The sequence below is a fragment of the Centruroides vittatus genome, unplaced genomic scaffold (assembly GCF_030686945.1).
Source record: "Centruroides vittatus isolate TY-2023 unplaced genomic scaffold, ASM3068694v2 contig_882, whole genome shotgun sequence".
Lineage (NCBI taxonomy): Eukaryota > Metazoa > Arthropoda > Arachnida > Scorpiones > Buthidae > Centruroides > Centruroides vittatus.
Window position 1 is genome coordinate 3,092,592 of NW_027122574.1, and position 27,848 is coordinate 3,120,439.

The 27,848-nt window shown below is 24.0% G+C and overlaps 2 long non-coding RNA genes across 2 annotated transcripts in view; both read right to left on the reverse strand.

The window, feature by feature from the left end:
• LOC136983464 (uncharacterized) overlaps window positions 1-27,848 on the reverse strand; it is a 370,671-nt gene that overhangs the window by 337,260 nt on the left and 5,563 nt on the right. The gene's annotated exons all lie outside the window — the stretch shown is intronic.
• LOC136983387 (uncharacterized) lies at window positions 13,173-27,024 on the reverse strand. Its single transcript, XR_010882042.1, has 4 exons — window positions 26,823-27,024; window positions 15,458-15,531; window positions 13,494-13,723; window positions 13,173-13,401 (listed from the first exon to the last, which is right to left on the reverse strand). It is a non-coding gene; the product is annotated as an uncharacterized lncRNA (long non-coding RNA).

Consider the following 27,848-nt stretch of genomic DNA (forward strand, 5'->3'; position numbering starts at 1 on the left):
TAGCATCTGTGTAACTATTTTAGCATTTTACAATACTTTAAACTATTCATTAAGTATAAAAATATTATATTTTTCTCATTAAAATTATTCCATTCAACATAAACATTAATTCTCTCAGTAAATATTCTAATTAAACTTTCTTATTCGATACATATTTTTTAAAGAGTAAACATTAAAATAACATTTTTCTCACTTAAAAATTCCCTATCTAAACACTAAAAAAAGTAAAAAATCTTGCTAATATGTCAAATATAAATGGCGCATTTCCAATACTGTTAAGTATTTCCATTTCATCATAGGAATAGATAGCAGTATTGCGTGTTACCAACGCCCTTTCCACCTGTGGGATACAGTTATTACTATCAGGGTTACTTTAAAAAAAAAGAATAAATAAATAAAAATACGTTGAGAAAAAAAATGGTTTGAAACGTTAATTTAAACTGAAACGCATCACGTATTGATAAAAAAAAATTTAATCTTGTTCTCCGCATCACTTACTCATTAAATATTAAACTGGATAAGCTTTGTAGAAATTGATATACTTAACTATTTATTCTTTATATTAAAAATAACTTTAGAGAAGGACACAAGTTGAAAAGATGTAGAGGAAAAACTGCTCGAAATGACGCCATATTCAATCTTAGTTCAGACTATTGATCGAAAGCCAGTCGGTTGTATGGGGGTCTTGAAGAGAAAACCGGATGGGCGATCTCGTTAACGTTTATTCTACATCTCTTGTGTACTTTATGTTTTCTCACTATAATAATTTAGTTAGATAAAGAGCCGTTTCGTTTCTTCATTCTCTAAATGAAAAGATAAACAGAAATATAAATAAGGATACGTTATTATTCATGGATGATGCCAGTTAAATAGATAATTTTTTAATGGGATAGTCGAAGATACTAGAATATATTCTAGCCCTTGGAATGACAGAGGTTGAGAATTTTTAAAATTGGTTATTTAATAAAGGAAGAAAAATGTTTTTGTGATGTTTGAAAATTTTTTCCTTTTTTTATTATTATTCTCTGAAGCCAGATTCTTCTTCGAATATGGTTAATCCAATGTTGTAGGTTAAGAAAAATAAAAATGTGAAAGAAGGGGTAGGTGGATGGTTGTCACGTGATTAATGACAATGACGAATACCTTCTTGTCAAATGGTCTGGAGCTGTAGTTGACAAGAGATCGTTAGTTATGTGTTATTCCGACAGAAAGCTTCAACAGACCCTATTCTTTTCCCTTCAGAGTGTTCCTGGATGATTCTCAATTTTCCATCATTCCACTTTTAAATCTACTTTTTCTCTTTTATTTCCTTTTATAAATATATATATAAATTGGAAATTTGAAAGAATTATTATCATAAAAAATAAAATTAAATTAAACATAAAAATCTGACATTATCTTAAGATAAAGAGAACGTTATCTTAAGCTTAGAGAAAATAATAAATTTTAATGGATCCGGTTGCAATGTATGATTGAAGAGGAGTCTAATTCTCTCGACATTTCAAGCACTCTTATCACGCTTGAGAGCTCAAATGGTGCTATATTCCTTTGTAAACTCCAATAGCAATTAAAATTCATTCGTTAATTATCAAAGACAGAATTAATTAAGGTGTCTCATTAAAGAAAATGTTCAACGAATGATTCTCGTCAAGTAAAATTTACTATTAACAAGAAAAGTTTTCTGTGCTGAACTTAATTGGTTAAAACATCCCATCGACTACTCTTTTTAAAACCAATTTTCAACCTACCATTTCAGGAAAGCATCAATACAAAAGAAGAAGAAGAAGAAGATTCTTTCTCCGCAGGAAAAAAATACCATTCACTTGCTATTAACAGGAAAGTTTTCCTACAATAAATACAATTAATTAAAATTTCTATAAATTTTTTAAATCAATTTTCATCTTACTTTATTTATTTCCAAAACACCTCAATATAGAAAAGTTTTAACAAGATTTATAAGACATTATACAATTAGTTAATTACATCTAACAGTTATAAATATATCTGCTGGACCTAGACGTACTGTACAGTAAAACCTGCGTAAACCGGAATAGCACGATACACAATATTTTTGGCAAGTTTCCGTTTAGAGCAGGCTTTTTATAACAGAAAATGGCTCCATTCGGAAGAATTCTTTCCGTTTTCGACAGGTCTTACTGTATAAATAAAATTTATATTTACAAATATATCCAGCGGAATTTAGAGGATATATATATGAAAATATCCTCTAAATTCTACTGACAAATTCAAATATACATCTAGAGAACATTAATCTTTCTAGATGATGTATACCTCTAGATTAATTAATGTTTACTTTGTGTGTGTTTTTTTTAAAATAAAAGAACGTTAATTAATCTAAAGAAAAATAATATAAATATATCAGTAAAAGGATAAAACTTTGAATCAAATTGATTAAAATAACTCCCATGACTCTACTTCTAATTTTCTGAATTTCACTTAAAAGATAGCATCGTAGAAAAGAAAATAATCTCACGAGAAAACCAAGATCTAAAAAATATTTTTAGAAAAATTCACAATACAAAAAAATAACATTGAACATCGAATAAGGAATAAAATTAGTCAAAGTAACTTGAATCTTAATTTAATATCAAATTTCCTTCCAAGAATAAAAAAAAAAAATAAAAATAAAAAATAAACTTCAATATGAAGAAGTGACATTCTAATTACTTAAATATAAATTTTTTTAGAAGAAAAAAATTGTATTTTTTTATTATTAATAACAAATTATGAGTTTTAGAAGGAAAAAAAGTTTAATTTTAGAAGTATTTTTTACTTCTTTCTAATCTTTGAAAATATTTTAATCTTGAAAAAATTTTTATCAAATTTTTCTTTTATTCAAGCCTTTAATATAGGAAATATTTCATGTCACGCAGATTTTTAAAAAAATTCTTATCTGTCACATATTTATTATTATTTTTTTACATGAAATTTTGCATTTTAATCTAATTTTCGTGAAATTTAACGTTTGAAAAGCATTCTTTTACATAATATTTTATCGAAGATCATTGTAATTAATTTTTTTAGAAGAAAACTTCACGAATTATGTGTTATTTTCGATTTAAAAAAAAAAGTATAATTTTATAACGTGAAATACTTCCAGAGATCACACGCGAAATTTTAAATTCAATAAAATAATAATACATTTTTAGACGATTTTAATAAGTTTTTTATTTTTAACAATCGTTCTTTAAAGGAAATTTCACGCGTAATTTATAACCTATATACATTAAAAATTTCACACTTACTTTTTATACAATTAATAATAAAATATGTACAGTAATTAATATCAAATTTTATAAAAATTTCCCGTTAAAATTGTATTTTTTAAATTAAAAAGTGCGTTTTTTTTAGACGAGGAAAGAAGAAAAAAATGCACTTTTTTGAATTTTATTTTCATAATAAAAACATCAAATACTTTAATTTGCTTTTTACATCAGGGTAATGAGACATGACGTAATTCGAGTTCATCAAATTATAAAAGTCGAAGACAGAATATAATTTATTGATATTATTATTATTATTTTGGGGGAAAATTTCTTAGAGGAAAGTTACAATCAAGAAGTTCTTAAATTAATGTTGTAATTTTTCTACCATTATTTTCATGGTTAAAAAAGCAAGAATTTCGTGATAAAGAGGAGCTTTTGTACCTTATAATATACCTTTTTCTCTTTGTTAAAATATGTAAAATATATATATTTATTTAGTTCTAAAAACGTAGGCCGTCTGATAAAATAAAGAACAAAGATTTGTTTGTCGAAAACCCCCCAAAAACAGGTTTAAAAAGCTAGGCAACGCTGTTGTCGGACTTTCTCGGCATTCTTTGTTTTCGTGCTTGATAATTGTTACCATTACCTTTATAATTCTGCAGATTCGTTCGGGAGATAGTAAAAGAGTGGGCCCATTTCTCTCGAACTATCACTCCGATTTTTCTGAAAATTTCTAGAAACATTTCTACCTAATACCTAAAACTTCGTGCAAAATTTCGGAAATTTTGAACAAAAGACACAGGAGTTATTAAGCTATAAAGTGAGTAAACTAAATCGTGCTTCCCATCCCATACATACATTTTTGGACTTAGATGATCTTGAAGACCTTTCAAGATCCTCTAAGTCCAAAAATGTAAAAATTTTGGAGGTCATTTTATGATTGCTGGCCATACTTTCCTTCTGTTATATATAATAACAAGGGAATAAAAATCCCTGGCTCCTGGCTTAAAACCCTAAAAATAAACGCTTTCTGATTATTATAATTTCTAAAAATACCTTAAAAATTATATATATGATGCGTATTCGTTAAAGTTTCGGCTGTAAACTTAGTTTTAAAAGTTAAAAGTCGTATAAATCAAGAGGAAACACGCTCTAAAGTAAATTTTCTCTTATTTTTTATTTTTTTTTGAACTTTAATAAAATATTTAAGAAGAGTTTTACGTTAAATATTGTCTTTCCGTTAAAATTTAAAGATATGCAAAAGAATTTGTCTTTAGAGTTCTTAATAATTTCCAAAATCTTCTTTAAACTCGAAACTGTTGAAAAAAAATAAGTTTTATTGCCAGTTTTTCTGATTTTTTATGATGTTAGAGCATGACAAAAATTCGGAAAATATACAATTTATGCGTTTGTTAAAAATTTCTAAAAATCTTCAGAAAATATTTACTTTAAAATAAGTTTTTCTTTGCTTTTTTAAAGTTTATAACAAGCAAGAATTGTGTATTTTAGAGTTTTAACGAATCCTAAAAATATAAATATTAAGAAAAGAAAAAAATAAATTGATGTTTGCTTCATGTTTAGTTAGCCTAGATATTGAGAAATTAGTTAGAAATTTAAGTTTTTTAACCCTTTCTTCTAAGAGTAATCAAAGAAAACTTTAAAATAAATCATCAAATATGATAATTTTTTAGAAAATAGAGTATGAAATAACACTTAACATGGACACGTGTATAGGCAAAGAAACGTGTTTATAAGTACCTAAAATTCATAAAATCGTTAAAAATCTTACAAAACTTATAAAAGAACATCAATATTTTATAAATAATTACGTTTATAAAGCAAAAATTGGAAATAATTTCTTATTTATAGCGGAGTAAGAAAAGAAAAACGAAGAAAAGGCGGCCATATTTTTACATCTGGCAGTAGAAGAATAAGGATTTTTTTGCCTTTCACCAATGGTCCAGATAACCTCTGTACACCACCAATTTGTCAGATAACCATTCGTCAGATATTGGCCCAAGGGAAATTTCGGTTTCGTTAAAGATATCATTGGACGATAGCTGATGACGATAGATGAATTGGTGATAACTCAGAAATGCACCTTAGAGAAAAGGATGCGAGGTTTGCAAAGTTAATGATCCCTTGCTAAAGTGTAGGAGCTAGAAAGTGAGTCGGATAGGGTTGGACCTTCTTCATAGAAAGTCCAGTAATGTTTCTAGGGTGATGCTACTATATTTAATAGCACCCCAGAGGATTTATCTACTTGGTGTGACGTGTTCAATACGCGCTCTTATATTACTTTTTCTCTCTCCTAAACCGTAATGAGCTTATCTGAATGGAAAAGTATATCAATGACGTTTGATAATGTTTACACACACACGTTAATCTTCAATTTTCCTTTTATATTTATTATCCGATAATATCTAAATACATATTTAAGATGAATTAGCGATGTGTTATCGAGTTGTGGAGTCATTAAATTGATTTTTGAATATCTAATTTTCTAGCAATTTAATTAAATGCCCCGATGACGTATCTGAACCTGTGTAAGATTAAGTAGAATAGGATAAGCCAGAGACGTAGATACGTACTGTACTGTACGTAGAACACAAAATAGATACGTAGGAGCATTAAGCGTGTACACAGAACAGATACACTTGAAATAGATACAATACATACATAAAACAGAGCATTAACCTCACAGAATCGTAAGAGATGATGCTTAAGGTACTGTTAAAAATGCTGTTGAAATGCTGAAATTTCATTTGTCGCCTTTAACGGTTTCACTTGTATCTATGTCATATAATTTCACGAAATTTACAGAATAACAAGGTTTAAGCACTAAAATTTCAAGTATTTTACTAAAAGTTTGAGAAAATTTTAAGAAGAATCACAAAAAATCTGTTAAAGATAAACGAGAACAATGCTAGAGCAACATTTAAACTATGAAATTTCTCAAAAGTTTTAAAGGAAATGTATTTGAGACGTTTATATTTCCTCTCGATTTTGCTATAATTTTAAGCATTTATACTTAAAAATTAAGCTAAATTTTAAGAATAATTACTAAAAAGAATTTAAAGCAACTGAAAAATATTAGAATTATTATCTGTTAAAATAACTTTTAAGCAAGTAAAAAACGTTAAAAAAATGTGTAGAACTTTAAAATAACGGGTATAATTATTAGAATTTTAATATTTTAAGATCTAATTTAATTTAATTTTATCTAATTTTTTAAAATTTTAAACACAGAAAGCCACGTTAAAAGGATGAAACTTAATTACACGATTTTCAAGAAGGAAATGTCAAAAAACTTTACAAATTTACATGTTTTTGATTGAATTTTTTTTTACAATTTATAAAGAATTAATCGTAAAAATATATAAAATTTAAATTGTATATACGTAAATATGCACGTTATAAAAAATCAAGGTTTAAAATTTCAAATAAAAGATCATAAATCAACATCATTAAGTATATTTGATGTCGAAAGGATAAAGTGGATACTCTAATAACGTCATTCTCTTCATTAAACTGATTTATGAATTTTTTATTCTACTCCTCGAAGTCATTTTTGTATGTTTTTAGATGCTTTTTGTGAATAAACTAATAGGATTTTGATGTCAAAGTTCGTAAGACAGATTTAGAAAAGTGAGCATTTCCCCCCCTGATTTATGAACTTTACAAATGAAAAGTTTATCGTCTTTTTTTTTTCATGATAGAAACTTCAAAAAACTTGATACATATTTTGTATTAGACGTAATAATATGCGCCGAATTCAAAAAATTTTTACAGATTTCAATTTTCGAATATAAAATTAATTAAATTGCCTTCTTTTGAGAGCGTAATTAAAACAAGAGAGGAATTTTATGTGGTTTCAAAATGGTCAAATTTAAAAAGAAACTCAATATAAACTGTGTTTTTAGACGTAAAAATATGTTCTCAATTCAAAAATCTCTAAGATAAATGCAAAAATTGGCTATAAAATTAATAAAAATGAGTTTTTTGAAGGTATAACGATTCAAAGGATAGAAGCATTTTTTATCTTGCCAGCATCTTTGAAATCTTCAGAACTCTTTAAGCCCGTTTTATTGGACAAAATAACGTGTATTAAATTTAAAATATTCCAACAAAACTACACATTTTTAGTATAAACAACTAAAATAACTTCGTGTAAAGATACACATAAAACATAGAAGAGAGGAACTTGTCGCTCCAAATCCGCAAATATTTTAAAATAATGTAAATATAATTAAGTTTTGAAGTTAACGACGTATTCTACATTCGTAAAGTACACTAAAAATTGAAATATTAATTATAAAATTAATTAAATTAGTTTTATCAAAGGTATTGTAAAATCAAACGAGGGAGGAACTTCGTACAAACTCAGCATTTTCCAGCAAGACATTTTACTCTTATTTTTTTTTATACGGAGCTTAAAATATTAAACATTTTAAACAATTTTAAATCCAGAAAGGAAATCTTAAAAATAGAATATAAATATATTTTAAAATCCACATCTTACACAATTTTCCAAACTGATCAAAAAGTGTAACATCTGTTACCGAATTGCAGAATAAGCATTCTTTGTGTACAAAGTCAACGATTTTTTTCGTCAATTCGGCGATTTTTGACAAAAAAAATCCACACAATTCCTCTAAAAAATAGAAGATTTAGTTCCCATCGAGAAATTTTTTAGATTTTAAATAAAAAAGAAAGTTAAATCCATTCTCCCCGTCTCCAACCATCTCCATCATCTCGGATCATAAGTTTATGCAAGAATAATTCGCCGTTAAAGGAATAACTTTTTCCAAGTTAATACAATAAATAAAAATAAATTACGAGTTGTAACACTTTAATTGGACGAAGTAAGAGTTATATTTTCCGATAAATTAATTAAAAAATTAATTTTTTCAATCCCAAAATTGTAAGCGGTTCTTCGCTAGAGTTAACTAAAAAAACCTGCATTTTTTAGAAGAATATTCGTAAATTTAAGTCAATAATATTTATGGTATTTTGTAATTACAAGTAGAGTAATGTAAGGAATAATTTTTATAGAGCTTTCAAGCAAATATTAAGCATTAAAATTTTTTCTATAATATTCAAAAATCTTTTGAGAAATATTTTAATAATTTTTTAAAGAAAAATATTGAGAAAGTTTTGATAATAAAAAGAACATTTTCCATAAAAATATTTAGAGAAATTTTGATTATTTGATAATATTCATTTGTCTTTTTAGAAAAAATGTTCTTCAAATTTGTGTTTTAAAAAATCTCTCTTTTTTTTGTAATAAAATCGTAGATATTTTATGGAAAAATCACACAAAAATTTGGTGAAATTTTCTTGAAAAAATTCTTTTAGAAGTTTTGGATTTTTTCGAAATTTCTCAAAAAATTCGATTTTAATAATAGAAAAACGTATTTTTAGACGGTAGAACTTTTCCTATAAAGGTATTCACATCAATTTTGATAATTTTAATGCCAGATTTTTAGAAAAAATACAAAATTTTGATAATAAGAAACGTGTTTTTTTTATAAAAAAACCTAAAATTAGTTCTATAAAAAGCAGGCAAAAATGGAATAAGATTTAGAAAATTTTTTGAAAAGTGCTTTAAAATTTCTAGATTTTTTTTGAAAAATTTATCTGAAAAGTTAAATTCGTAACATATTTTGACATTATAAACGTGTTTTTGAGTCGAAATTCGCGATTTTCTATGAAATAAAAGGAGACAAAAGTTAAGAAATTTTCAGAAGATTTTATAAAATTTTTTAAACTTATGGTTTATTTTCTTAAATATCTAAAGTTTTATTTAAAATTTTATAAGAACTTTTAAATGAATTTCACGAGAAATCTCTTATAATTTTTGTAAAAGTTTTTTGAAAAGTCTATTAAAATTATTTTAGTATAATTTATATTAAATCTAAGATAATATGTGTACTTTTATATAGGTTATATAGCAAAATTTCGTTTGTTTTAATGTCGTTTTCAGATTTTATCAACAAAAGATATTATTTTATGGTATAAGAAGAATTATTTTTGTGTCTTTATCAAATAAAATCCATCGTTTATGCTCCTATCCAACAAAATTAGCACTCGATTAGTTCTACTCTAAATACTGATAACGCATTGGAGATGCTCTTCAGAACAACTATGGCTTTACAAATAAAACATTTTTAGCTCAATTAGTAAATAAAATAATGAAATTTATTTACTTTGACCAACTTTCCAAGTTCAAATAAAACAAAAATCATGAAAACATAGCTTTTTTTTTATCGAAAAAATAAAGGAAGATCATCCTTTTTATCTATTTGTAACGAGGAGAAGCCATCATACAGGAGATTTGTAATAAGGAGAAGCTTGTAGGAGAAACTACCTTGAAGAAAATTTGATTCCTCGACGAAATAAAGGATTTAGTATAATAAATGTAAAGAAAAATAGAAAAAAATCTATAAGAAATAGAAAAATTTACATAATTTATGATCATTTGAATCAAGAAATCTATTTTTCTACGGTTTCTGAATAATGTATTCTTCAATGAATCATGACTTTCAAAAGATGCAGTTGACATGATTACTCTAAGATAATAAATTATAGAAAGAAATAATATTTTATAAAAAATTAAATTGTTTATATAAATAAATATATTTAATAATGTTTAAATTAGCTAAAAAAAAATACATCTTTTAACCACTAAAACGTGTCACGATGATGGAATTTCTAAGAGGAGAACAGCAAGAGAAGAGATGTTTTTCCTCCTTCTCTTTGGATTTTTTAGATAAAAATGCTCTTTAAACATACCAATTTTTCAAGAAAAATTTATGATTTAATGTTCTTTTTTATTCTAGGACAGAGTAAATACTGATTGTTTTAGATTTTATTGAAAGACAAATCTATAATCCATCTTTTAACTTTAAAACTTTGTTATCATACAAAACATTTCTCATGAAAAAGAGTTCTTTGGAGAATAAATTTAAATGTTTAGAAGAATTATTGATTTTTTCTACTTCTAGTTCTAGTTTTAATAAGCACAAAGACAATTTTTAAAATCTTTTTTAAAGTTAAAATTTTTTAAAAAGTTTAAAGTTTCCATCTTTAAACAATATCTTTCATGTTTGAATCCTTTTTTATATAGCAAATTATTAATTTGGAACCTTTCTGGATTTAAGAAGTCATTTTTTGAAATGTATTTGAGTTTTTTTTATTATATATATTAATAATTTTAACGAGAAAAAGATGAAAATAGCTATAAGATGCTAAAATCAATCAAACGTGAATGATGATCGTCTTACACAATAGAAATTATAAGTCTTGTAGCCAAAAATTCTAAACTCTAAATACTTCCTATTCTATAAATAATTTTTTTTCGTAATTTTCTAATTTATAACAGTTTTTACTTTATGTTTTAGAAATTATTTTGAAGATTTTCTAACAGATATATGATAAAGATGCTATTGAGTCAGGACTTGAATTAGGTCATATTATATAAAATTACACCTTTATTTTACGTAGATTTACTTAATTTATATTTTAAATTATTTCGATTTATGGATTTTAAACATTATTTTTGACAAAAATTGCAATTTTAAGTTATTTATCCTCAATCATCATCTATAGAACTGTAATGGCTAAGCGAGTCCTTCTTGATATTATATGCAATATTTTTAACTATAAATACTTAATTATAGTTTTATAAGGTCGTAATTTGTGGGTTCCAATTACTTAAATTGATATTTAAACCAAGGAAGAAGTATTTTCGAGTAAATAAACAAAGCAGAATCATTTATTTAGTTTGTTGTGAACATAAACTTAATGGAAGAATAAAATGATTTAACAGAACTCTTAAATTGAACCTGTTAAAGAAATTCCTTTCCTCCAATTACACTCTTTATTTACCTGGAGTCAATTAGTAGGAAGTCGTGTTTATTCCTTATTTTTTTCCTCTTGTTCTCTGTACTCATCGATGAACAAAAGGACGAATAACTTTTAACCTTCAATTATCAGCGATTGTCAAGGTTTATCTAACTTACAACATAAAGATAACATTTAAAATATCGATTATTTAACAGAAAACATATATATTTAGAATCTAGAATTTATCAAGTTGACTTAAAATCCAACATTATCGATCTGTTGGATTAACGAAACTATTTTGATCCGGGAGCATCCTTTAATAAAATTATAGGATTGACTCGTGGTTATCTCTGTTCAAATAAATGGATAAGCTGTAAAGTTTTATCTACTTTGACTTTAATCAAGTTAATTGTTAAAGGAAATAAGATAAAAAAAACAATTAAATAAATCCCAGAAATTAGTACAAACGATAGAGAATTATGGAAGCTGAAAATTATACAAGTTTATCTAAACAAATTTACTAATTACTTCATCCTGAGGATTTCCTTCCTTTTTAAATCAAAGTTTCAATATAAAAAGAATCTAAAATAATGCAGATTAGTTAAATTTTTTTAAGATATTTCTTCGGATATTTGATGCTCTCTATGGGATTTCACAGCATTTAAAAATGTAATCGTGTTCAAATTCTCATCTTCCTTTGTTTTATCCTCGAAAGAAATTGTTAAAATATATAAATTAAGCTTAACTTTAACAGAATTGATATAAAAAAAAAATAAAAAAATATTCGATTCTTTTATATACAAATCTCTATGTTTTGTTTGCAATTTTTCATAAATCTAAACAGTTTTTTCTCAAATAAATTTCTCACTTCCACCTCAATGTTTTGCTTTCCTGGATGTTTTTTATTTAAAAAAGAAACCAATATTTTGCTTTCCTAAACCATTTCTCTACTTTTACATTCCAACATTTTGATTTCTTAGCTTACTTTTATCCTATTTATCAATATTTTTCTTGCTTTTATCATCGTTGCTAACTTTCAATATTTCTTTATTTATATCCATACATATATATTTTTTTCTTCAATAAAAATATTACCAACACTTCTCACAATAAGTATTCTATACAAATATACAAAAAAAAAAATGTATGGAGAATATACGATCCATCTCTCATGCATACAACAATACGTACGAATCTAGAATTTTAAAATGGGTCTACAACAAGAGATCGAGTGAATTTATTTGAATAAAAATTAAAATTTTAAGTAAATAATTAATTTAATTAAGAAATTAAAATTAAAGGCGTGAGTATTTATTGATAAAAGTAATATAAACACGTGTAAGTTCCTTTACAACTTCGCTTCAATAAAAAAACTAGTGATAAAGAAAGCCGTCTTGGAGCATTACAAAAAATGAAGATAAGAAGAAGAAGAGGAGGAGGAGGAGAAAGAAAGGAAAAAAAAAGAGCTTGCACATAATTAAACGACTTTGATTAGAGAAAAACTGTAATATAAGACTCGTCATCCGGAAAAAAAACTTTCAAAAAATTAGTCAGTGGACTCCTTCTTTCTCTTAAGAATTCCATTACGGTTCATTTAGCTTCAACTATTTCTTTACTTCTTCCAACAGCTTTCCTTTCGAGTCTTTCAGAATGTCACAGTAAAGGAATTAAGAAAAGACTTTTGTCTATCTTCCACTATCTAATTGGGACTTCGTCCCTCATGTGTTCCATCCAATGCACTTCTTCTTCTTCTCTGTCCATCTTTACTCATTAATATCGAGTTTTTTCTCTTAAAATTTCATTTTTAAGCATTTATATATGCAAATTATTATAATTTCTTTCAGTTTTTATGACCGAAATTACAAAAATGTTTTATCTATCGTCAATTATCTAATTGGAAACTTCGATTCTCGCGATGCACACACAGCATCCTTCATTCAGCTTGTATCTGTCTTGACTCGTTAATATAGAATTTTTTATTATTGAAAAAAATAATTAGAATTATATCTTATATTGTTTTATTTATAATTTTTTTCTATCTTCCTTTCTACTTTAAATTTGAAAATTTTGAAAATCATTTATGTTCTACTAATTACAACTTCGGACTTTTGTGTGTTCCATTCATCTCCATTACTTAAAATAGACACATTTTATTAAAGAAATATTATAATTATGCTAATTTATGTATATTTAATTATAATTTTTCATATTTAAGAACAAAACTTATAGAAATAATTTGAACAGTTTCCATTATCTTCGATCCTAATACGCTCTATCCATAGCATCCTCCTCCATCCTATATCCGTTTTCATTCGTTCATATCGAGCTATTTATTAAATTAAAATATTGAAATAACGTTTCTGTAAGTCCTATTAATAAATTATTATCATATACTTTAATTATAAAACTAAAAATTACCAAAATTTTCCTATCTTCGACTATCTAACTGCAACTTCGACGTGTTGTATTCACAGCATCTTTCCTGCATCTTTTATCAATCTTTACTCATTAACTTCGAGCTTTTCATACTCTATGTATAAAATATTATCATATCTTTCATTTTTAATGTTTAGATTACGTAAGATGTTGCCTATCTTCCATAGTCTGACACATCGATCCGTACTGCTCTTCCTTTGTTTCACATCCATCTTATCAATATACAATTTTTTAATTAAATAAAAGATAAAAATTACATTTTTATTAAGCTTATATTTATGAATTGTTATCATTTATTCCACATTTTCAAAGTGAAATATAAGGAAAGTAAATATTTTTCTACACTTTTACCCCTGTAGTTACATCAGAGAGACGTCGAATGTATATACTAGTATAGCATCGATACGAAACCATTAGATAAATGTTTCTAACATTTTTATTTTGAGAAAATTTGATTTTCTAACCTTTAAATCGAGAATGTTGAAATGATTGAAAAAATCCATTTGTACTAAAAAAAAAAACCCGAAATATCTCACTTGTGCACATGTATTTCAGTGACATGGTCCCGAGGGTTCTTTCTCGAGCGCTACAGATATTTCTCCATCCCCCTATACACCTTTCTCTTCCGATGAAGAAGAATGATCTACTGTGCCTTTTTCTACCCCAGGGACCTTCCTTTCATCGACTTCCTTTCGCATCCTCCTCTACCAATATATATATATATATATATATATATATTTTCTTTGTCTGATCATACCGAAACTTTTAGACAACTGACAAAGATGTGAAGCTCGTATTGATAGAGAAATTGCTGAATTGATATATATATATATATAAATGTATTCTGTAAATCACGCCTGCTTGAATTATGTAATAAAGGAAAGTATTTTTCTTCCTTTTTTCACTTATTAACTCTGATTCTTTTCTTTACTTTATTGTGAATATCTTAGATAAAATGCACTTTTAAAAGCATATTTTATACTTTTTGGCGAATTCAAAATGATTTTTTTTGTATTTTTTGGAAATTTACAATGTCTTTTTTCCTTTTTTATAACTTGCTTAAGGAGAAAAAATGCCATTATTCACCATTTAGAATATCTAACTATTCAATATAGGTTTTGTCAGTTGGAAATATATTATAAATGAAAAGTACCAGTGAATATATTTCATCATCAGTTAAATATTTTGCTAAATGTAAGAATAAAACTTTAATTTTTAAAAATTAAAATTATTTATAGACACGATTTTCCTATGTCTAAACTCGAAAGGAATTACAGAAGTCTGTGTGATAAAAACCAGATAAATTAAAAATTATTCTAGAAATTATTACTTAATTTAATATTTTATAGAAATTAATTAAAATTTAAGTTAAGATTTATAAAAATATAAACGAATTTAACGCATATTTTATGATAAAAATGCTAGTGATAAATGCGTGTATTTAGATATAAGCAAATAGAAATGCATTTTGAATGATAAATAAATATATTTTATTATCATTTAAACAGCTAAATATTAAACTTTTAGAAAAATATTTGAATGAAACTTCAATTCTAGACTATTTTTAAAGATTAAACGTGTTTAATAAACCTAATTTTCCTATATTTAAATTCAAAATATGTTATAGAAGTAAGCTATACGTGATAAGATATCAGATAACTCTTGAAGTATTCATAAATTTTATAAAATTACGATAGAAATTGTATCTAAATCCAATATTTTATAAAATGTAATTAAAATTCTGATTAAAATATATAAATTTGAAGCATTTTCTAAAACAGAATATATAATTAACCGTAACACTACACTGGTAGGGAATTTAATAAATGATTAATTTGATGGTTATAAAATATAAAAAAACATATAAGAATATAAAATTTATATCATATTTTTTTTAAATAAATGTTTTACAACTTATAAAAAAAGATTAAAATCAGAAAACTTACCTGGAAGATCGAATGATGTTAAAATTCTATAGCAATTCTCACAATTTTCATATAGATAAATATATAAATTTAATCTAGAAAATATGTAATACAGATGAATATAATCATTCCAATTATATCTAAATATTAAATAAATAAATAAATATATTTAATATAAAACGTGTAAAAATATACTTTTTCTTGATAAAATTAAAAATTCATTTTCATTTAGCAATTATCATCTTAGAGCAATTGTCCTCATGGAACAATTAATCAAGTTAAATTTTTTATTTTTGCCTCAAGGATGGAGGAAGATTGCTCCTCAATTTTCCTCCATCCTTGAGAATTACGCAATCTTTCTCCTCAAGGATTGCGGAGGAAGATTCCTCCTCCGCAATCCTTCAAGGAAGATTCCTTGAGGAGGATTCCTCCGCAATCTTCCGGTCTGTCTGTTCTTCCTTAATCTCGAGAAAGGAGTTAGTGAAATAAAAATCGAGATAAACATGGAAAGCATACAGATATGAGGCCCAGATTAACTGTATAAGAACTTCGATACAAATCGGAAGTCACGTTATTTCAATTCAAAAATTTTCCCCTGAAAAGCGTTAGATAGATGACCGGTACGACTCTATTGTTAAAGGAAAAGTTTAATGTACAGGGGAACACACTACTAATTTGAGGTGGAGAGCGAATATTTTAAATTAAATGTATTAAAAATGTAATTAAAAAACTGCAGCCCGGCAATATGACGATGTCAAAATAATAAAATAATTACTCGTTTTGTCTAGAATATTTTTGTACATATATCTATTCTGGATCAAATTAAGGATTAAAATTGATTAATAATCCATGAAGATACTTCCTCGAAGGTGCTTGAGGACATTTTAATAGCCAGATATATAAATTTAAAATCGAAAATGTTTATATAGATGAAGATAATTGTTACTACTGTACTGTAGTAGTAGGCTACTAAACGAAGAATAATATTTATCTATATTACATCTAAAAATATGCTTTTTATAGCTAAATTAAAAATTCATCTTTAAAAAATCCTTAAAAATTATATTTATTTTAAATTTAGTTAAAATCGTTCCAAGCAGATGCTTGAATCAAGACGATGCTTACTTCAAGATAATAATTAATGTTTTTAAATCATTTAATATTAAAATATTAAACATTTTTAGTAGTTTTTATTTAAAAATTCACACCTAGATCTTTATTTAATTGTATTTTTTTTTTTTTTTGTAGAATTCCTGGGAGTTTTATAATATTCTTTAATAAATTTAAGGAGAAGATTTTCAGAACGTCTAGAGCTAGCGCATTATATTCCGAGTTGCATATTAAAAAAGAAAAAATTAAATTTAAATGGATTCTTGGAAGAAATAAAGGTGAGAAATTATGTAGCCTATAGTAAATTATATATATATATATAACATATGTATAGAGAAAGTACAGAACGTGATTTCGTTAAGTAACCTTTCGTAAGATATAAAAGAAATGTTTAAAAATTTTCAAGAAATATTTAATTTATTGGAATAGAAATAAGCAATGACGTCACCGGAATTGAAAGTCATCATCAATATTCCAAGTAAAATCAATTCTTTGTGAATAATCCATTAAACAGTCACTCCATATTAAATGATCCACTTTCATGTAATATATTGTTAAGTTTACTTTAGAAATAAAATAAATAAATATTTAAAAGACGGTTTTACACATTTTTTATCATTTATCGAGCTAAAAAAGCTAGAAAGCATCATTAAAAATTGTATTATACACGTTAATTATGGATGCAAATCCTTAGTTTATAGTTAAGTTTTATACGAGTAATTCTTTAAGATTAAAAAACTTTTTTTGAGTTTAAAGTTAAAATACACGATAAAAAAGAATTTAAATTTCCCTAATTTTTTTATTTTTATTTAAAAATATTGAAATTTTTGAGAACTTTGTAACGTCGACTCTTGTGTTTAGAGTTGAAATAATGGTAAATAATCTAGGATTTTTTAAAATCTGTAATAAAAATAACTATTTTTAATGCGAATATATATATTATAGACAATATAAGCTACGTTTTAATATAATATTTTTATATTAAATTTAAAAAATTATAGGAAAAATAAATGTTTATTTTTCTTCCAGTCAGAGAACCAGTATATTATTCCTTATATTTATCCAGTAATAATTTATTTTATCAACTTAAATATTAAAATAACCGAATAAATATTATTAGTATTTCATTCTAAAATTATTCATAATTATTCTTAAAATTGAAATCGTTAAGGAATATGTGACATCGACTCCTACGTTATAAAGTTAAAACGAAGCTGAATATTTTTGAATAGTTTAGAGATTTTTATAAAAATAATATCTTCTAATATATATATATATATATGTAGTTAGATATTATAAGCTACACTTAAAAATAGCAATTTTATATTAACTATAAAAATTTATTAAAAAAATAATTGCTTATTACGAGAGCATCGAGTCGGAGAATCAGTGTATTATACTACATACTTAATCCTTTAATTATTTATTTTATATTAAAATAACTAAATAGATTTTTATTATAATATTCAAAAAACATTTTCCAATTTTAATATAATTTTTTTACGATTATTTCCCCATTTTATAGAGGTTAAATCGGCAATCAAATTGGCGAATCTCTATAAAAGTGCATTAATTCGATCACCTTCATCAGCAAGAAATTTTAGAAGATTTTATAGATTTTTATCTCATTTTATATAAAAATATTCTTAAAAATTTATTTTATAGATTATAAAATTCTATATATTAAAATGAAAGAGTAAAAATTAAATTCTCAGAGAGAACACCACTGAGAAACTGCTTTAGGATAAAACCGTATTTTTCATATTTTTAATAGCACAAAAATAATTATAATAAAGTTTAATTATTTTTATAAAATATCTAAAAATAAGAAAATTCAAGAAAAATAATTATATTTTAAATTACAAAACGCACAAAAGCGTAAATAATTCGGGATTATATAAAAGTTCCGTCAGCATCCAAGATCAGATTTATGTTAATTATTATAAAAGGAATGGAAAATATAAAAATAAATTTTAATAATATTTAAAACTATAAAATAACAAAAAAAAATAATATTAAAAATTCGACTTATATAAATTATTAGCAAAATATATTACTTTATTTTTGATTTATTTAAACATATAAAGAACTAAAATCTTTATAATTAAATTAAATTATATGTTTAAATATTATAAATTCCTTTAATTTAAATATATATAAAAAATTTACTCACCTATAAAAATATATAACTTGAAATCTACTTTCATGAAAATAAAGCATTTTATTTGATTTTTTAAAGAAATTCTTTGTTCAAAGTCATTACTTTAATCTTCAGAAATTATTGTTTTTTCATCATTATAAATAATGTAAGAGAATGCTACAGGTGTACTATTTCTTAATATACTATTGATTATTATTTAATATATATATTACTTCTAAGAAAACTTTTATATAACTATACTTAAAAAAAATAATAATAAAAATATCAGATTTTAGTTCACTTATTTTAAAGAACAATTAGTGAATAATTATTTATATTCATATTCTTATATTATTTACTAAATAAGAAATATAAAAATATTAAATATATAATTATCAATTTATTTATTTTTAAAGTAAAAATAAGTAAATAAAACAATGAAAATTTTGTCTTTGTTGAATAAAAAATTAAAATCTTTTGTAGAAAATAATTTAAATATTTCTTTTAAAAAATATTCTTTGAAGAAAAGTAATTAATTTTATTTTTAAACTTTCTGAAAATTTTTTATAAATAGTTTCGAATTTTTTTTTTTTTTAATAAAGAAACAATTTCAGAAATTCTCAATTTCGAAGAAATTTTTAGATTTTTGTATAAATATAGCTTTAAAGATCTTCAATTTTTAAGCTTTTTTACTTGATTTTTAAAAAAGTGAATTAGTTCAAACCTCAAATTTCTTAGATTTTAGACTTTTATAACATTATAAATTTTTGTAAAGCCTTTTAAAGCATACAAATCCTGTGGGTTTTTTTTTGTTTTGATTTCTATAAATGAACAGTAAGAGTCTTTCTAATTTTTTTTTTTTTTTTGTATTTTTTCTTGAATTTTATAAATAAACAGCTCTGAACTCTTCCTAGTTCTAAGGCCATTGTATTTCTTTTTAAATTTTATAAAGACAATTTGGAAGCTTCTCAATTCTGGAGTTTTGTAAATCATTAGCTTGGAAGTTTCCTAGTTCCTTTTCTTTATATAGCCTATCTATGCTGGATTTTTAAAGTTAATTGCTTAAATATTCGAATATTTTTTAGAATTTTATAAATAACCAATATCGAAGCTTCCTAATTATTATTATTATTATTATTTTTGAATTTTTCTAAATAAATACCTTCGAGGATTTTCTTGTATGCAATTTTATAAACAAGCAGCTTGGAAGCTTCTCAATTCCAAGAGTCGCTGTAGATTTTTTTAATAATAAATTTAGTACTTCAAAGATGGGAAATTTTAAGATTATTTTTAACTTTAGAATTTCATAAATTAATATTTTCGGAGCTTTCTCAATTTTTATGAACTAATACCTTCAAAGATTCTGAATTCCATTTCTAAAATTCTGTAAACAAGCAACTTTTGAAGCTTTTCAATTCCAAGTAATTTCTCTTTGAATTTTTATAAATTTACGCCTTAAACGTGTAAAATTTTACAAAGGAATAATATCTCCTTCGATGATTTTGATGGATAAAAATATTTAAGTGATGAATCTTTTCAAATATTTACATCTTTAGAATTTATAAATAAACACTTTCAAAACTTTCCAATTCTAAAATATTCTAAAAAATTAATTTAAATTTTTAATTAATTAAACGTTTTATTAATTTTATATGTAAAATTATATACAATATTTTTCAAGTTTATTCAGTTTCAAAGCATCTTTGTTTGAACATCATCGAAGGTATTCATTTATAAGGATTATTTTTATTTAAAATTTATAAAAAGATTTATAAAAATTCGTATAAGAATTTATATAATCTATAAAAACAACTTTAAGAATTTTTATCCCTAGTATTTAATAAACAAGAATTTTCCAAGCTTCTCAGTTTTAAGATATTTTTCTTAGGATTTGTAATAAATTAAATACTTTTTAGATTCGAAAATCTCAAATTTTTTATCTCCAGAATTCTATAAATTAATATTTTAGAAACTTTTTTAGTTCCGAGGCATTTTTCCATTGAATTTTCATAAACGAGCATCATCGAAGCTTCTCACACTTCCAAGACTTTTTCATCGGATTTTTAACGAATTAAACACTTTAAAACTTTGAAATTTTAAATTTATCTCTCAGAAATTTTATAAATTAATATTTTCGAACTTCTTCAGCTTCAAAACTCTTTTCTTTGGATCTTTATAAACCAGCTTTATCGAAGCTTCTTAATTCTAAGACTAAGCTATGAGTTTGGTAGAATTTTTATAAATTAACACATAAAAATATTAAAATTTTAAAAATTTATTTCCAAAGTTTTATAAATAAACATCTTCTTTAAACCTTTTCATCTTTCTAAGCATCTTCAAAGCTTTTACAAGTAGCCTATACGTCTATAGGCTATGTATGAATATTGATGAATAAATTGCATTTATAGAGCTTATCGATGAATTTATTTATTAAACAGTAATAAAGGATATTTTATAATAATAGCTAATTAGTTATTGAAGCCAAAATATAGAAGTTTTGATTAAAGAATTTTCTCGAGAGATTGCGTCAGCTGGAAACAATGGATTGAATGTCATAATGCTTTAGTCTTGGAGATGTCCAATTTTTCGAGGACCATTAAAGCCATCTGATAGAGTTTTAAAATTTCGATTAAACAATCTTTCCACAAGATTAATTAATTTCCACAAAGATTCATTTTACTTAAACGTTTTAAAAAGATTTTTAATGTAAACTCGTAAATATATATTAGGCCTATACATTATATATTATAATTTTATATATTCTACTTTTTTAAAACTTGCCAAATTATTTTTGTTTTTTCATTTTATCTCGAAATTATAAAGATTAATTAACTTTTTCTAAATGTTTCCTTTATAATTTTTTAAAATTAATTTTAAAATAAACGTTATTTTAATTATATTTAATCGAATGAAATTCGTCGTTACGTTTTTAAAATTTTAAACTGTTATAGAATATATTTAAATATTTAAATAACCAATTAAAGTCGTGATATCAAATAATCGAACGTTATTGGTCGATTTTTTCGAATGTTTTTCTTGATAAATTGAAGTTTTTAAAAATGATTAGCGTTAATTTAATTAATATTTTGATAAATTTTACTTCTGGAGATCAAATTGCTTCCTGTTTTACTAAATATATTTTATATTTGCTCACAGAATCGAAAAAACTCGTTAAAAGGTTTTTAAAAATATTTAAATTACGTCAGCACTATTTAAGCCAATAAAGCCTACGAACAAAATTCAAATATTTTAATAACCAATCAGTGATTAAGATCACACGTAATTCTTGAAGAACGAAAATCATTGGACAAATTTTCAAATTTTAGTTTTTAAAAAGTTTAATTAAGAATTTATTCAATTTATTTACAAAATTTTAAATATTTTTAAAGAAATTTAAGGGCGGAAAAAACTTTTTCAACCAAGAATTGTGAAGTAGAATTAATGAAACTTAAGGCGAGGGGTGGATAAAGAAGAATTTATCTACGTTTTAACAGAGATATTATATATGGAAATTTTGTGTTATTTAGCATTGGATCGTTTATCTTAATACCGAGATACTAAAATGGTATTATATACCATCAACTTTCTTAAAAAAAAGAAGTAGCTTTACGAAGGAAGATGATACTCCTGATAAATTGGTCCCATTTATCGTGAAGAAATGACAATATCCAATCTCACATCCTTAAAAAAATTTTAAAAAAACACATCTCTAGCCTCTTCTTTATAATAAAAATGTCCCCTTTTTGATATTTATAAACTGTTATCGCCGTAATGAACATAATTACATCGCAATATATTAACACGCTGATGGCTTAATATTCCTCATTTCTAATGTTTTTAGAGTTGTTAAATATATTTAAATTATGTTAATAATTACTTTTCAATTATTTTTTTTCAAATTTTAATTGTGTTAAGTGTACATGTTTAAGCAGAAAACACCGTAATTTAAGATACTAAACATGCTATCTATTGAAAATATGAGCGTAAATGTAATAATATATCCTGTTTATAGAATAAAATAACATTTTTAAATGTATAATTTTTATTTTTTTAGCTATTTTAAAGTATATATTAAAGATTTTTTAAGGAAACAATTTATATGTTCAAGTATTTTATAAGAATGAGGTAAAGCAGCTTGATACGTAATGATATTTTTCCCTCTTTCTCTATACGAGATAGTGTTTTGGATATATAATTTGAACTGAATAATATATTTAAATTACAATATAATTTATTAAAATCTAATTTTTTATGTTTAGCTTATATTCAAGTGCTCATATATGCTATAGTTTAGAGCACTAAACACGGAATCTATTGAAAATACGAGAATACAAATCCATAAATCTAGTTAAATCTCCCATTTTTAGAATAAAATATCATTGGATGTCTAATTTTTGATTTAAAAAATCAATTTTAAAGCTTACAACTATTTAAAGCATATTAGAGATTTAAAAAAAAAATTGTGCGTGTAAGTATTTTGTATGAGTAAAGGAAATGAGATTGATAAGTAATAATATTCTTTCCACTGCAGGAGATGGTCTGTTGGAGACATACTTTTGTAATTCGTGTAAAAGAAAGCGAATAGAAGACCAAAAATGGCCATGTGTTTGACGATACATCTAGATTCCAATGGCTTAACATCTGGGTATCGTTTGGACAATAGCAAAGAAGTATTTATCGAGAAAATCTGGTTCAGACATTGTACAACTTACACAATTGTACCGAAAGGAGCGCATTTGCTTCTCAAAACAGTAAACGATTGTTCATAAAAAGTTGCTTTTCCTCATCTTCTTTTATATCTAATACTACTGAACTTCAACATTTATTTAATTATTTATGAAACGAATGAATATTTTATGAATTCTTTTTACTTTTTCTTTAAAAAAAATTGAAAAAATATCTCTATCTTTATCACAAATTTAACAATTTTTATAACTAAAAAAATCTTTAAAAAATATTTTTTTTGGAATTTTAAAAATGTTTAATTAATATTTTAAATATATTTTCTTTATAAAATTGTATAAATATTAAAATTTCATGATCCCATCGACAGGAAACAAAGGAAGAAAAATACAAAAAATACGAAAAAAACATCGAAGTTTCTTTATGATAAATTCAAAAATTGACATTTTATTTTTTTATTTAAAATATGCAAATATTTCAAATTTATTCCATGATTTAGTTATAAAAACTTGCATGAAAAATCTGAATATACTTAATTCAATTTAAGCAAACAACATACATGCCATTTGTAAATAATATATATGTCTATTCCTTTTAAGCATTTCTTATTTTCGAAGAGTAAATTGTTTATATTTAAAAAAATAAATCTTTATATCTATACATTAACCTCTTAAAAACTTTAAATATAACAAATGAAATAGGTCTACTTTAATGACACTTACTATTAATTTTTAAGGGTTTTAATGACCCTGTACAATCTTAATCTACTACACGTACAAGCCCAATAAAAACAATATTAATGTGTTTTATAAAGTATAAATCATTTATTATTATTATTTTTATACATCTACTGAAGATTTTAATTAAAAATAATTGATTGAAACTAAACAATTCGGTAACTAATAAGAGATTAAAACCACGAAGTTACTAATAGTTAAATTCGTACGCTTTAATTAGTTACTAATATGTGAATTTTTTTCATTTTAAGCAATTAATTTAATGTTATTTATTATTATTATTTTTAAGATTTTAACGAAAATTATAGTTTTGTATAGTGTTGATCTTCTAATTTTAGGTTGAATAAAGACAATGTTCATGTATTTTACAAAGAATAAACTTAATTTTCTTAATTGTTTCCATTTATTTTTACTGTTCTTGAACATTTAGTAAGAATTTTAATTAGAAATAATTGATTAAAACACAAAAATTTTGTTATTAATAATTAATTAAAGCGCAAGAACTAGTAAATACGAACAGTTAAAGTCGTACGCTTTAATTAGTTACTGTAAGCTGAATTTTCGTGTTTTAATCAATGATTTGTAATTAAAGTTCTTACTAGATATTCAAAAATAGTAAAAATGAATAATAACAATTAGGAATTAAGTTTATTCTTTATTATAAAATACATTAACATTGTCTTTATTGAACCTATAATTAGTAGAGTTGAAGATTACATCGTCGTTAAGAGCGTGTAAATGTAGTAATAAAGAATGTTTTAATAATGAACAAAGGATAATTAATAAAATTTTGATTCTTGATCTTTATTTTTTATATTTTATGTTGCATTTTTATTGTATTTAATATATTAAATCCAAAAACTACTTGCTAATTATTAATAAAAAGTAGTATTACGTTCGACTGTAGTTTCTATTTCTATTTTGTATTTAATGGTATATAAATTATGTATTTTATTGTTTAAATTTTTAATAATTTGTGTTAATATACAAATTAAATAAATTTAATTGTTACTTTCTGCCTAATTCTTCGTTATTAATATCTATGTAAACTTCACTTTTAGGCGTTGTATAGAATGATCGGCTTTATAAATGTTATAATTTCAAAATAGAACTTCTTTATTTTCAAATTGATTAATGAAGGAATTTTCATTCAAAATATAAATTATACATTTAAGTTCAAGATTTAGACAGAAAGAGCGGTTGGTTACGAATGGTAACTTTCACTCTTTAATAGCATACCTAATGTTGTACAATACAGATTAATATGAAGTTATGATAAAAATAATCTTTTAGTTTTAATGATTAACATGGTATTCAGATGTATAAAAGGACATAAGTTCAGTTCCTAGATATACATAGGCCTAGAACTACATAAAATTTAAAGAATTTTGTAATAAAGTTAAAAATTATTTGTTTAATTTATTGAAGACTTATTACATAAATTTACAATTACATTTAACTGTTCTTACAGTTTTTCTTTAATTTAAGCGCAAATGTAAAAGTGCTTTAAAAGACTGACTTTTGCATTGTTTTATACGTATTTTAAGAACTTTCTCTTTTCGAAGCGAAGAAGAATCTGTAGGATCAACATCGCAAGTTCTAAAATTTAAGCTCCTATCCGTGTAAAGAATAGGATAAAATAGATTTAATTTTGTATAAATCTTTATTATTATATTTTAATTTTCGAGAAAGATTTTCGCATTTTTTAACGCCAGTCTTTACAAAAGAAAAAGACACAATTCGTGTAGGCCTACAAAAATTCGTGCGTAATTTCAGAATGGAATCATTCATCTTTACTCACTCACTTGGTAGATGGGTGATACGTTTTTCAGCAACGAAATTAGTTTAATACAAGGTCTACGTACAAAATTTTAAATATTAAATAATATAAAATTCACTCGTAAATTTATAAATAGGAATTGAACAGATGATTATCATTCATTTAGAGTTCACATCTAAGCAGTTTTTAGTGCGGCCTACAGAACAGAATTTAATGATATTTTGATTCTAAATTTCATCTTAGAAGAAGTACTTCCTGGTATATCAAATAACACGTTTAAAATGTGAGGCCTTAGACTATGCCTGATAGTGTGAGGATATAAGTCGCATCCTGTATATCTCCGGCTCTACAGGTGTACAAAGCGAAAACTAAAATGTTTTAACGATTTATAATAATTCTAGATCATATATATCCGAAAACTTATTATATTTTTACATAAAAAATAACGTTTTAAAATAATATCTTTCGGAATTTTTATTTAATTTTGCGATTTTAAATCTTTTATAACCAGAAAGTAAACAGTATAAAGCACGCGAATGCAATAATGAAGCAATTCTTTTAATCAAAAAATACCTTTCATATAATAAAATTTTAAAACTTTTCAGTATAAAAACTTTATAAATGCACTTTTATAACATTTAAGATTAATTTGTCTTTAAAATTTTAATAATTTCCCATTAAAATTTTAACTTTACTAAAGATTTTCTCGAGTATACCAGAACCATTAACTAGATTTAAACATTAAAAATAATTAAAGATAAATAATAGATATAGGCCTATTTCAAACACACAAATATAAAATTATGTTAAAACCATAAAATTTTCAAATTAATTAATTTATAAACATGTTTATTATTAAATAACTAAAAAAAAAAAAAAAAAATACATATATATTTAAATGTATATAAATATAATTTTTAAAAAATAAATCCTTACCCCTCGCGAACGGAATTCTGGGAAGCTGACGTCACGGAAAAGCCGGTGACGTAATGGTTGTGTCGAACACTTAGCAACGATGCGTAACTCAACTTAATATAACCTATTTTTTAAAAATTCTTTCATATTCTTGTTTCATTTTATAACTTTCTCTAGGTTATTGTACTTTGAGAATATGTGGAAGTACCTTCAAAACAAAAACACAGTCTCCTACTATCTGATTTTACTTTAGATATGGAGGTTGTCAAGGAGGAGCTTAAGACCACACCTACATTCAATTTCATTGGTTAGCGAATTAAATATTCAGTTGTGGGCGTACTGCTCATTATAATATTCTTTCATGAGATTTTTCCTGAATAAAAGTGAAAGAAAAGGAAAAAAAAATTTAATTAATTATAAAAAAAGAAAAATTGAATAAATTGTATTTTTTAGTAAAAAGATAAAATAAAGATTTTATATTTTAAAATTAATTAATAGTATTTTTAATTACATTTTCTCCATTAATGTTTTGAAATATTATTATTATTATTATTATTATTATTATTATTATTATTATTATTATTTGTAATCTTTTATAGCCTAAATTATGCTAATTATTGGTTTATTTATTTAATTAAGTATTTTTTTTCTTATTTGAAGTGAATTTTATTTTAAAAATTTGAAGAAAATACAGGAATTTTAAAATAAAACTCAGACTTTCAATGATACATTTTAATGTTTAATTGCTTAAAATCAATTTAGAAGAGGCTTTTATAGTGTTTATTTATTAATTTTTGTATTATATAATATAATATTTATTAATTAATTTTATAAAGAAGAATTTAATTTTCAGTAAAATTGCATTCTTTAAATGTTATTGTAGAATTAAAAAGCAGCATTAATTAAATGAACAAAATGTAAAATTTAAGAAAGAATGCCACAAGAAAAGAGAAAAAGAATTATTATTTTGTTCTGATTTAGAATTGTAATGCTATTATTATATTAAGGTAAATAATTTTCAACAAGGGAGTCGTGAGATCTTGAAGG